The 11,041-nt window shown below is 36.6% G+C and overlaps 1 protein-coding gene across 5 annotated transcripts in view; it reads left to right on the top strand.

Moving 5' to 3' along the window:
* The first annotated feature begins 7,094 nt into the window (after nt 1–7,094).
* The window catches only part of THSD7A (thrombospondin type 1 domain containing 7A), a 233,163-nt gene continuing 229,216 nt past the window's right edge, over nt 7,095–11,041 (top strand). For all 5 annotated transcript variants that reach the window (XR_010609876.1, XM_065666221.1, XM_065666220.1 and 2 more), the window contains exon 1: nt 7,095–7,215. The gene's annotated coding sequence lies outside the window, so the exon portion shown is untranslated. The remainder of the gene's footprint in view (nt 7,216–11,041) is intronic.

Raw genomic sequence — 11,041 nt, 5'->3', positions numbered from 1 at the left:
CAAATAAACAAATGCAGGTGGAAAGCACTTTCTGGAATTAATGCTGACACTTTTTCACTGCTCTTAGATGGACTTGTATGGTTAAAGGAAATATGTAGTGGTCAGTCTGGTTCATGGATGTGAACAAGCCCGGATATCTGATAGAACTTTTTTTTTGATCACAGTATACTCCAGTATTTTCTTTCTTACTGGTACCATTCTGGAGAGCAGTGATTACTGCTCATTTTTCCTGGGTGATTTACAGACCTTACTTTGACAAAAATGGTATAAATTGAAATTTTTCTTTAGGCATCACAGCGATTAGTCTCTTTAATCCTTCATTTCACCAGAACTGCAGCACAACTTCCTAAAGTCCAGGCATCCCCAGCCACCAGAGGCACCTACTGCAATGCAAAAGCTAAAGCTGAGGCCAATGAGTTGACCAAATTATAATGCTGTCTACAGTGTTTCTCTTGCTTGCTAGTAATTCCCAAATCTCAATATCTATGAATAGTTTGTTTTAGGTAATAAGAAGTATTAATCGGTAAATGAACCTCTGAGGTGCTAATAGAATGTGCTGAATAAATACCAATTATTATTCATTAAAATGCAAATGTGGATGGGCACTTTAGAGATCATTTAGGTAGCCAAAATAAATTAAATAAAACCCAGAACATTAGTAATTAGGCACTTACAAGGTGCGTATAATATATTACTGTGATTGCTGGACATGTGCATTGTAAAGCTCCATGTTTATACTTTGGCCTTATGCTGTAGACTCACAACAGTTTTTGTCTCTGATGACTGTTTAATATATTCAGGTACCACAGCTCATACTTAAATTTTATTGGATGTGTTCTAAAGATAAGTTTTTCTATGGCAGTAAATTTTAGCTGTATGACTTCCACTCAGTTTAATGAATTCTGTAGTTAGGTCCCTGTATGTTGTTTAAAAAGCCTGCTCTCGGTTTACAGAGCATAGTGGATTGGGGTATTTTAGTTTAGCATTTAATGTGCATATGCTTTCCAGGTTTACATAGGTTTTGTACTTTCAGTTCAGTGCTCAGGAAAGCCATTAAGCCCTTTACACACAGATGTCAGTCAAATAAGGAAGAACAGTGACAATGAAAATTTTGTGAATTTTTTCTTTCCAATGATATGGAGGACTTGTTGAAGGAAGTGCTCAGAAGGGTAATGCTCAGCTTAAGGATGATTTGTAGTGACTGTTTTGGTTTTAAAATGCTATCACAAAATGTGAGTTGAACAGCGAAGCTTACCAGGACTATGTGACTTGGAACCATTTGCAAGTGTTGTTATTAACTTTTAAATTCTTTAAATTTAGGTTACAAATTTGCAGCAATTTGCTAATGGCTCTATGATAGCAGAGATTGCCATTGGTCTAATAACAATATTGTTAGGAGACTGCTTCATTAAGCTGTGTCTGTGTGTATGCATACACATGCATAATTATTTCTAAGTATAGCCACATGTCAAGATTTAACCCTTCATTATCTCTTTAGATCTTAAAAAGATCAATTAACATAAAAATAATTATAGGTAATGTTAATTAGTAATCTGTTAAATCCCTTGAAGTTAGAATAAAATGGAGTACAAATATAAATTGAGTAATAGTACCCTATTTGCTGCTTACTATATCTGAAAGCAAATTTGTTTTAGCTGTTATTGAGAACATGAGTTTTTATATTCGGTAACTAATGTATTTTTTTAGTGAGTTAAGTGTCTGGTTTTCATACTCTATAAAAAAGCTTGTTTCGATCATTTAGAATGTAATAAAAATGAATTGCTTTTTAGGCATTTGTTTACCATATGACAGTACCGAAATGGGAGATTATTTTAATGTCATTAGAATTAATTAACATATATTTCATAAATAGAAATTGTGGTCCAAGTCCTAGGTGAATTCCAAATTACATTCAAATTGCAATGCAAGGAGTGGTATTTTATGGAGTACAGTCTCCAAGACTTTTTTGTTTTGTGTCAGTCCGAGAAGTATAATGTGAAAGAATCATTAGGTAAAGTCCCACAGAAACTGTTTTGCTCTTTCCTGAAGGCAGGCATTCAGTGACATCAAAACCAGATACAAAATGTACTAGGTAGCGATCTGCAATTGTAGTGATGTGAGGAAATAAAAAGGTATGAGAAATAAATATTTCATGTTTTCATTCTGGTTACACGTAGCAAAGGCAGAGGAAAGGCAAAGTTGCAATAAAATGCCCTGCATGAATACCAAAACAGAAGTTGGATGATCGTGCTTTTTCTTTATGTACATTGACCCTTAAAGTAATTGGGATGGTGATGTTTGTGAATTTTCACACTGGCATCACTCACTGCTCACCCCTCTGCCAGCAGAAATGCCTCCAAATAATAGAAAAGATGTCAGGTCTCATTTTCATATGGGCAAGTATTTTACGTGTTTTCTTTAGACAAGTAGGCAAAATGCACAGTGTGCTGTAAATGGTAGAAATGGAAATTCTCTGCATAGTGGCAGGAGTGAAATAATATCACTACAAAGGCTAGAAATAAAAATCCCCATCCCCTCCCAATGTGAAAACTGTAGATAACAGACAAAAACTCATTTCTTCCTTTGAATTTATTTCCAGTAGTTACATCAGGACTTTGTGATACTTGTAACATAACCTTCACTTTGTTATCTTTTTACTTATTCATCTAACACCTTCACCCATTTGCCCTGCTGTCTGTTATTATATCTGACTCTTAAGGTGAATGGGTATCTCTACAAAATAGTATGTTTCCTAATAAATGTTTAAAAAATTATATTATTTTTCATTTTAATGTCATTTAAATGTTAGATATGGCAGCAGTTATGTCCTGCTTGGGCCGAAGGAGTCAAGATTGTGTAAATAAATCTAAAACAAACATTCAAAGATCTTATAGCTATGGTGAAAATTCTGTGGTTTAAATGTATTAATTTAATATAATCCTCTTTCTAAAATTGGTATCTCTGAGCTTATTATTATTCTGTTCTGATACATCTGTGGCTTACAAAATGTGCAGTTGTAAAAATACTTCTTCATCCTGTGCTATGGTAAAAAGTCTATTTGCAGGTGGGACTGTTAGATACATGTATATGTCAGAAAAAACACAATGAGGAGAGAAAAGATCCAAAGTAGATTTGGACTGCTAACATATCCGAGACCCATAATTTCAAGCCAGGATTACATAAACCAAATTACGAGTCTAAGATATGACTTTATGCTTCTGCTTGAGTTTAATGGCATAAATGATTTTTCCAATGAGCTTGTAAGCTCTATCATATGTAACTTTTATGTGCTGTTGATTTAAAAAAAAAATATTTTTTTTTTTTTTTTTGGTTATGGGATGTCTGTTACAGATCAGGTTTCCAAAAAGTTAGAAGCTTCTCACATGGTACTCCAAAATGTAGCGAAAGATTTCCAACCCTGTTTTACCCAAAAAAGGAAAAGGAAAAAGTGAGATATCAGAAATGCTGTGTTGAGTGTGTGTGCGCACATGTTCTGATCATATTACATTAGAAAATTTAAATTTCTGTTGAGGGGCTAGTTATTTGAGAATGAATTGCATGGACTGTATGTATTCACATACAGTTCAACTATACAGAGAAACGCTAGATATTACAATCTAGGACTGTTTAATGGATCTACATGGAAATTACAGAATGCAGAAATGTGTCATAGCATTATTGGTGTAACAGTTGTGATTGAGTGGGATATTCTGAAAAGAAATCTTTTCAAAGCTGAAATGTGTATTGAGGAGAAAATCAGCATTGGAAAAGAATTACCTATTTGTTTTGGGAATGAGTAGATATGAATCAAACATTGAAAGACTGTTAGTATTGAAAGTGAGGTTTATCAAATGATTAAAAAAAGTGCAAATTGAAAACACTGGAAGTAGTGGTAGTTTTACAGTCTATCAGCTGTTTGCGAAATAGTCTAATGAGTTATTTTTGTAGGTTACATGGAATTTCATATAAAACAATCATAAGGTAGTGACACTACGAAGAAAAAAGACACTTGTATTTATTCTAAGCTATACTTTTGCTAAGGAATAAGAAAAATGTATCCTCTGGTAAATAGGAGGTCATCATATTAAGGGAACTTTAAAAAAGTCTGAGGAAGATTCCTGGGTATATATCTTTTTGTAACTGAAATTAGTGCGCTGATCAGAAAATCATCTGTTGTTTAGGATCCTCTTTGAAACATTTGTTTTATTTCATGATCTTCTGTGTGTTAGAATAGTAAAGCGAGACACTTCTGGCATTATAATTTCAATAATCAGGCTTCTGTTTGCAAGTCAAATAACAGGATACATATTCTTGGTTAAAAGTTTTGGGTGCTGGGTTGGTGTAATGATATTTCCTTGTGCAATCTGTTGGAGATTCTTGTGATAAATGGCAGCAGACAGCCCTGCACTATGACTGTGTTCCTTCATTCAGAAGAAACAGCATTCAGCTGTTTGTGGCATCACTATTTATAGTGGAAGGCTCAGAACTAGTTTTGGGTTATTGTTAAAAAAAAACACGTTTAAACTCAACCTCATGGCAGCAGGAGGGAGAAATCTACATCAATTGCATTAAATCACCGGAGCTGCACTTAAGTCATAAGGGTTGGAATTGAGTCCTTTTTCAAAGGAGACTTCTCTTATTTAAATGCTACTGTCATGTGAGGCTTGATAGACCAAATATGCTTTAGGGCTGAAGTCTGAAACATTTCAACTTGAATTTAGGAAAGAAGAAGAATCTGAATTATCTTGTTGATATTTATTTCACATCTATCAAATAGAAAAAGCCATAAAGAGTTTACTGTTCTAATACACAGTTACTGAATGTGAACTGCAGCTCAGTCCTGAAATGTAAATTCATTTATTTTAAAATGTCAACAATAGGCAATCCTCCCTCTAGCAGGATCTATCTGGTACAGTAAGGGCTTGTCAGTATTTTATTATAATTTCATTCTTCGGGCTGTAAAAAATGGCTTGGAGCTAAAAGCTGAATATGAAATATCAGCCTCATGCTAAACTTCCTTCATCAAATTTGGCTGAAATTGGCTTAATTTTAAACAGTTCAGAGGTTCAACCAAAAAGAAATAGTCTTATCCCCTATCATGAGGGTGCAAAGGACGACTGTCTCTTGTTACTGCAGTTCTCTTATAGTAGTCAATATGAAACTGTAATGTTACAGCTTAAATGTGGAAACACTTTGTACAATGAGATCTAGATTATATTAATTTGCATGAAATTTTGACTATGTATAAGTTTTCTGCCCCTGATTTATCTCTTTCTTGGGGTTTTAACAGTCCAAACTAAAACAGGGTAGGAACATCCAAAGTGAGATTAGGTATAAGCCTAGAATTTTCTCAGTGTTGGCAAACATGGGTGCAACTAAGGAGAAAACAGTCCTTATTGCGATACGTCTTCTTATATTTAGCCTGTTCTGCTCTTCTGTGTCCTTTATAAGATGGAAGAGGAAGGTTACATTAGGAATAAGGCTGAAGATTTTCTGGGCTTCAAAGAAGGAGTTGGCACATAGAGCAAATGGAGCAGAAGACCATGGCTAACAGTTCAGATTTTTTGTATTTAGCTGGCATATTTCTCCTAGCTAAGGAAATGTGGGGGTGCAGTTGTCTAAATGCGGAATCGTTCTGCCTGTCCTGTTCGTTACTTGGTGCCAGTGTGCTGTACTTAATATATTAGATTCTGCTTGTATCATTTGGTTGCCTGGGCCGATTCATTTGTCAAGAAGTTGGACTTTTTTGATTTTAATAAGCCTCTGTAAAGATTTAATCATTTGGGGCAGTACTGGCTGGCAGGTAACAGATTGTGTTTGGTTTTTTTTTAATACCTTCAGACTGAAAATAAAAATCTCTTTCAATATATTTCAAAAAGTATGGGCAAGACAAAGCCATAATTCAGAGGAATGTCCTCTTAAATTAGAACTTTGAAATGGCTGTAAGTAATGTGATCAGATGGCATAAAGGGAAAAAAGAATAAGAGGAGAAAAGGTTGAAAACAGATGCCTGGCAGCAGTTTTTCACAGAAACAAAAAATGTGTGGAATGACCTTCCAGGCATGATTATGCTATGGAGACATAAATATTGGTCTATTCAGGCAAATTAGAAATCATCCATGGGCACAGTAAGTTTTGAAATGGGGGAAGACATTAAAATCTGCTTATCTCTGTATGCTGTTAGGGATATAGAAGTGTTAATGCTGACTTTGCTATTGGTTGCACATAGTTTAGATCATTGCAACACACTGTCCATCAGTACCTTCTCCTTAGTGAAGCACAGAATCATAGAATACTTAGGGTTGGAAAGGACCTTAAGATCATCTAGTTCCAACCCCCCTGCCATGGGCAGGGACACCTCACACTAAACCATGCCACCCAAGGCTCTGTCCAACCTGGCCTTGAACACTGCCAGGGATGGAGCTTTCACAACATCCCTAGGCAGCCCATTCCAGTGTCTCACCACCCTCACAGGAAAGAACTTCTTCCTTATATCCAATCTAAACTTCCACTGTTTAAGTTTGAACCCCCTACCCCTTGTCCTATCACTACAGTCCCTAATGAAGAGTTCCTCCCCAACATCTCTATAGGCCACCTTCAGATACTGGAAGGCTGCTATGAGGTCTCCACGCAGCCTTCTCTTCTCCAGGCTGAAAAGCCCCAACTTCCTCAGCCTGTCTTCACATGGGAGGTGCTCCAGTCCCCTGATCATCCTCATGGCCCTCCTCTGGACTTGTTCCAACAGTTCCATGTCCTTTTTATGTTGAGGACACCAGAACTGCACACAATACTCCAGGTGAGGTCTCACAAGAGCACAGTAGAGGGGCAGGATCACCTCCTTCGACCTGCTGGTCACGCTTCTTTTGATACAGCCCAGGATACAGTTGGCTTTCTGGGCTGCGAGTGCACACTGAAGCTGTCTCATGTTCATTTTCTCATTGACCAGCACCCCCAAGTCCTTCTCTGCAGGGCCGCTCTGAATCTCTTCTTTGCCCAACCTGTAGCTGTGCCTGGGATTGCTACATCAAAGGGACTCATTAGTAATTAGTTTAATTTTTGACTTCTGACTTTTCATCTGCTTACTTACAGGTTTCCTCAAAGTTCACTGCACAGAAGTTACCTGTCCCTGTGGTGTCGCTTTAGCATGCTGTTGATCGTGGCAGCTGTGAAGTCCCTCACTACCAGTGGAGAATGAATGTTTACTGTGGCAGAAAGGTATGTTTAGTTTCTACTACTTGCAACTTTTTAGACATGGAGGAATTCCATGTGGAATAGTAGTTTGTATCTTACCTATCAACTCTTCGATACTTATATAAAATTTGAAATCAGTAGCAATTATTTTTTGCATAACTGAGACATGATTTATAGATAGAGCTACAATCTGCATGAAACAATCTTACAAATAGAGTAAGAAAGCAGACATGTTTCTTATGTGGATAACAGTAAACTGCAGTTTGTCTAAATTAGATGTTGATAGTTTCAGGTCTATGTTTTTGTTCCAGTTACAAATATGTCTGAGTAAAGAAAACTGTCTTTAGGCACTATTAGCTGCAAGAATTATGAGACAGAAAGTCCCTTGGAAGGCAGGTATGGCTGGATTGTATACAAAATACTAAACCACAATTAAATCCTCTAAAACATCCTTATCACTGTTTTTATATAAACTATATAAAATATGCAGTGCATATGATAGTGTAGCTGTTGCATTATTGACGGTTAGTTGTCCTGATAGACAGATGGGCAGCCGTTCAAAATTCATAGCGGTAAATCCTGTAAAATATTGCAAATAAAATACTTGTTTATTGTCCTACATAAATCATACATCTTATATGCTGTTATGAATATTCTATAACTTCACGGTTTTCCATTTTTTATTTATTTTTATTTTAGAAATAATAAATAAACACTAAGTAGGATGTTAATGTTAACAATTTCATGTGACCAATTGATGATGAAATAAAACCAGAATGTTCAGGTATTCTCATGAGAAAAGGGAGGGAGTAGCAGGGAGTCTTTTTGATTGCTATACTGTATAAAAATAATCAGTTCATTATCACAATTACATTCTTGTTCATGATATCAAGTTTGAACAAAATAATAACAGCAGCAGAGGGACATAATTTTACTGATTCTGGCAGATATTGATTGAGGCAGTAAGAGTATGGTGGTGCTGAAGAGTCAGGTGAATATCAAAACCAGAGGACCTCTGCTGTATTTCATATTCTTTACAATCTGTGTTAGTAATTCCAAATTCAGCCATAGACTGGGAAAAGACAGAAGGTTGCATCTACTTCTTTTCCATATTACTTCTTAAAAGGTGTGGGTTTCAAGATAATGTTATAGTGAAATGTATATATTTGTAACTTTAAAGTTTAGCTATTTTAATAGAGTAACATAATGTTTCTATTAAATGTTTGCGTTTTGAAACATTAAACTCTGGATTGTTTATTCTGGTTTTATCAATTTTCTCCTTGGTCATTAATGAAATCAGTTAATGGCTTCAGCAAGTGAGTGTAGGCTGTTTCTCTCCCTTACCCCAGAAATCTTTAATATTAAGAGGAACCATTTATTTTGACCTTTTCAATGGTAAAAAAGAAATAGTTTTAAAAATTTATGCCAATAGAACATGGAGAGCATAAATTGAGCTTGACATTGGTTCTAAACCCAATAGATGATTAACTGGACAGTATTAATGCATGTTCAAAGACATTTCGATTAGTCCATACTACCAGCTCAACTTACTAGGAGAGAAGACATGGTGATAAATGTGTTAAAAGAACTATGCTGAATAAGCAGTGGTGTTGTTTTACACAGTCCCAGGCAATGTAACTGCATATGGAGTGTAAAGCCAAAACTTTACCAGGTGAATAAACACAAGAATGGGTTTGTGTGTTTTTTTTCTTCTTATGCAAATCTGCTGTGGTGGTTAGAAAAATCTTTCTCCTTAAGTTCTTCAGTAACTCTTTTTGTGTTACCTAATTAGTTTTTCTACACGTTGAGTAGACATTCTTGGATATAGGTTTGAAATGACAGTAAGGTTACAAAATTGAATATTCAGTGTGTGTCTGAAATCACAGTAGCAGTGAATTTTTCCTGAGTCTAATTGGCTGATTTAGCTAAAACTTCATAAAAATGTCATCTTGATGGACACGTGGAGCTTGAAAACATCATCTGAACGTTTGGCAAATGTAAATGTGAGTTTAAAAAAAACTCAGAACAGAAAAAGAACCTCAGAAATCTCAGAACCAAACCATTAACTTTTGGTTAATGAGGTAAAGTTCTGGATCCTTCACTGATGCATCTACCCTCAGCTGGCCCCTTACAATGAACAGAATGCAAGGAGAGAAGTCCGGGGGGCACCCAGCTGCCCTGGGACTCATTCGCTGCTCCCAGCTCTGACCAACACTGTGTCTGCATGATGGCTGGCTATTAGGCATTTTTGGCTGTTTGAACTAAGGACATAATAACGTAGCTAAACACTGTAGTCTTATTTAAAAGATAAAGCAGTGTTTGCTGAAGGTGACCTTTATTCTGAAAATGAATTGGACGTGTTTTACAGTGGTTACAGCACGTACAGTTTCCTGGGTTATGAAACCAGATTCATTTTTTCATTGTGCTGCAGAACACAATGTCTTAAATAGAGTGTGAGCAGTACCAAGTTTATGAGACTGAACGCGTTTATGCTAAACATTTGGTCTTTCACACTGGAAGGTTTTTTGTTTGGTTCTCTCCTGTGTGTGGGTGGTGATGTGTAATTGAAAGGAAATGTTGTCGCAGTCGCCCATAGAAAAGTTTAAAACTGACTGCAATGGCTGGACATTTCTCTTAATACATGTGTGTCAGTGTTTGGTTAAAATTATGTCACTTAAATTCACATTTTGAGCTGTTAAGAAGAAAGCATTTGGGTTCCAGCTGGTAATTAACCCCTTAACACCTCTTCCTTGGTCTTGGCTCCTCTGTATTCTAGAGGGAGGACCTAATCTGTCTTTTATGGTCTCTAATTGTCCTTATAATTGAATGTATATGTCTGTACCCACAGCAGTGGTTGTGGCTTTGTTTTCCCCTTCAGGAAAACAGATTACAGACTCACATCTGCCACACCCAGCACTAGAACTTCAAGTTTAAAGTGCAAATGGATTTGTGCTTAAATTTTGTAGGACTTGTGGGAAAGGAGAAGAAAGGGCATCTTGGGGTTTTATTGTATTGCTTTATTGTGATTATGACCTTTTTTTGTTGTTTGTTTATGTTAAATTTATTTTTTTTCCTAGTTTCTGTTATTTATTCCTTGTGAGCCTGTGGCAGTTGGTGTTACCCTCGTGCAGATTTGAGTGGCATGACTTTTGGCAATAGGCAATTCTCACTGCAAATAATGTTTGATCCCTGCACAGCAGCTGGCCCTGCTCACCAGCTTCTCAGTGAAGGAGAGCATCTTGCATCCGCCCATTAATCAGTATAATCTGCTACTGCCCTTTTCCCATCAGTGCTGACTTTTATTCCTGCTTTACCCTTGCCTGTCAGGTGCTGTGAGACCTGGGAGCCCTCCCAGCTGCCTACGCATCACATTATTTTTCAGTAGCTGGAAGGAAGAATTATATAGTGATCCATGGACATCTGTACAAGATGCATTTAATGGATGGCCAGGCTGTCAAATGTTTTAAAGTGATGTAGGAGAAATGTTTCTTGCCAGTTTGAATAAGTATCAGAAAGCTGCGATTTGCAGTAAGTGTTTAAGGTTCTCAGCTTGCCTGGGTGGCAGCTGCCTGCCCTCAAGAGCTCTGAAACTAGAAATTAAACTGTGGCATGGCTGTGCTTGTAAAAATGTCAGTATTTGCCTGCTGTGTTGATGGCACTTTTTAGTTCTTCTTGTAAAATGCTCCTTAGTTAACCACTGGCATGTGTTTCGTTATGGGAACTAATGTGTATTTTCTCCAGAAAGAAAGGAAGAAATATTTCTCAGCCAACTGGGAGGAACTGGCAGCTGTGCCCAAACTCTTTGATATCGCTTAATCGGTTATTGAACAGAAATGGAAAGTCAGATTAA

This window comes from Lathamus discolor, chromosome 2 (genome assembly GCF_037157495.1).
Source record: "Lathamus discolor isolate bLatDis1 chromosome 2, bLatDis1.hap1, whole genome shotgun sequence".
Classification (NCBI taxonomy): Eukaryota; Metazoa; Chordata; class Aves; order Psittaciformes; family Psittacidae; genus Lathamus; species Lathamus discolor.
Note: the sequence above shows the minus strand (reverse complement) of the source record. Positions and strands in the feature narration are given on the sequence as shown.